Below are 2,266 nucleotides of genomic sequence, written 5' to 3' on the forward strand. Positions count from 1 at the left end.
TCCCCTTTCCTCTTTAATGTCTTCTCTTTCCTTTTCCTCCTCGTTTTCACCTTCCCCCTCACTTCTCTCTTACAGGTACCACTGCTCATGCTCAGAGCTGTCTGTGCACTCAATAGGCTGTGCCCACTGGGCTTTCAGAGGTGCCAGGTTGTGAGCTCCTCACCTGATATTGCTTTTAATCTTCGCAATTTTTTTAAAACTATGAGGTGGTTGCCATTGTTATCTGAATTCTAAGGGAGATAAAGTGGGGCCCAGGTTGGTGGAGAACCTTTCTCCGAGTCCCACAGCCTGTAAATGGCAGAGTTCTGACCCACAGTTCATGGTCACAGCCCACAGGTGCAGCCTGGCTCTCTCGCCTGCTTGGACTTGAACACATGTTGGCATGAACTTTCTGGATTCAAGGAACGTTCAGAGCCTGTTGTGTCCCATTTCTTGGAGGGGAGTCAGCCATACTGGGGTGAGTGAACCCTTACTGGGGCCACTGGACATTGTGGAAGGAAGCCTTGGGGAGCTGAGCACTCTTCTTTGCCAGCCCCATTGGGTTAGCTTCACAGCGATGCTGCAACAAAGGGCCACAAACTGCATTGCCAAAAACAGCAGAAGCTGCCTGGGTCAGCTCGGGATTCCACCACCTGTCCTCCAGCCACGTGGAAAATTCCCACCATCAGCACAGTCTGTGAAGTCCAGGGAACGCCCGAGGGATGCTGGATGTGTCTGCCTGCCTTCCCTTCCCTCCAGCTCCTGAAACAACCTCTGCTCATGGCAGCCTGAGGCAAAACTTTATTGAACTAAAAAGCAAACAGAAATGTATTCTCTCAGGGTCCTGGGGAGCGGAAGCTGGAAATCAGGCTGTTGCAGGGTTGGCTCCTCTGGAGGCTCAGAGGGAGAAACCGCCCCTCCTCTCCCACAGCTCCCGGGGTTTCCCTCAAGCCTTGGCATTCCCTGGCTTGCAGGTGTGCCCTTGCACTCCCACCTGACCTTCCTGAGCTGGTTTCCAATCACCCCTTCCTTACTAGGACACCAGCCACTGGGTTAGGGCCACCCCAGTCCAGCAGGACCTTACGTGAACTAAGTGCATCTGCAAAGACCCTATTTCTAAATAAGGCCACGTTCATAGTATGGGGAGATTCACACTTCAATATACCCTTTCAGGGGACACAATTCATCCCATGAAATATGGCTTTACTAGCTTCGGTCCTGGGGGTCAGGCTTCAGAGTGTTGCTTTCTGAAGAGGAGCTGACTTGGGTTCATAGATGGATCACGAAGGACAAGGGGCTTGCAAGCCTCCAGTGTGCTTGCGTCTGCAGTGACCCTGTGCATTCCTACAGTGCTTGCGAGAAGAGGTTTGAAATGGTTTGAGGCCTTGCTCTGCTCCATCTACAGAGCAAGGTAATAGAAATTCAGACCGTTGCTTCCCCCTCCCGAATCTCATGTACCGCGCATCTTGTTTGCACTGTCTAATACTGCAGCCACCTGGCCATGTGTGGCTTGTTTAATGCAAAGTACAATTTAAGATTCAGATTTTCAGAGGCTCTGAGTCTACAGGATGTTCAATTAGAGAAAAGAAGGCTAAGTTTCTAATGAAGAGCTGAATGCATAAGGAACTAAGGGAGGGTGAGGGCAGCATGAGCTGAATTTAATGGAAGAGCATTGGAGAGTCAGGTGAGAATGTCTGCTGAGCACACATCTTTTGTCAAACCTGCTGACACTCCGCTTAGTTTCAATGTTCAGGAATAGTTGTAGCTCCAGAGCAGTATGGGAGCAGAGGCTGAACATGTTGGACCTCAGCAGGGTTCCTGTTGGAGATCAATCATGGCTTTGATATCTTCCGACCATGGTGCACAGTACTTTCGAGTCTACCATTCCCCTGGTGTTTGAGCAGCAAAATTCCCATAATGCCAGAGCTGGAAGAACCTTGAAAGACTGGGCCTTCAGTGTCCATCAGGCTGTTCCACAGAATCTGTGCCGTGATGAGGAATTTGATGTGACTCATGAAGTGGGGTGCCTGCCTACCACATAAGAGTCCCCAGATTTGGTTCTGGTGCCTCATAAAGAAGACAGCAAGCTGATGCAATAAGATGATGCAATGAGGAAACACAGTGAGAGACACCACAAGTAGCGAGCAGGGGTGGCTCAAGAAATTGGGCACCTCCCTCCACATGGGAGGTCCTGGGTTCACTTCCCAGTGCCTCCTAAAAAAGAAAAAGAAGATGAGCAGTCCCTGTGAGTGAAAACAACAGGGAGGAGGGGTAAATTATCCTCGAA

The 2,266-nt window shown here is 50.3% G+C and overlaps 1 non-coding gene across 1 annotated transcript; it reads left to right on the forward strand.

Moving 5' to 3' along the window:
* Positions 1-1,277: 1,277 nt before the first annotated feature.
* LOC111762979 (small nucleolar RNA SNORA9) lies at positions 1,278-1,411 on the forward strand. The gene has a single exon (XR_002795962.1). It is a non-coding gene; the product is annotated as a small nucleolar RNA SNORA9 (small nucleolar RNA).
* The last annotated feature ends 855 nt before the right edge of the window (positions 1,412-2,266 follow it).

The sequence above is a fragment of the Dasypus novemcinctus genome, chromosome 17 (genome assembly GCF_030445035.2).
Source record: "Dasypus novemcinctus isolate mDasNov1 chromosome 17, mDasNov1.1.hap2, whole genome shotgun sequence".
Taxonomy (NCBI): domain Eukaryota; kingdom Metazoa; phylum Chordata; class Mammalia; order Cingulata; family Dasypodidae; genus Dasypus; species Dasypus novemcinctus.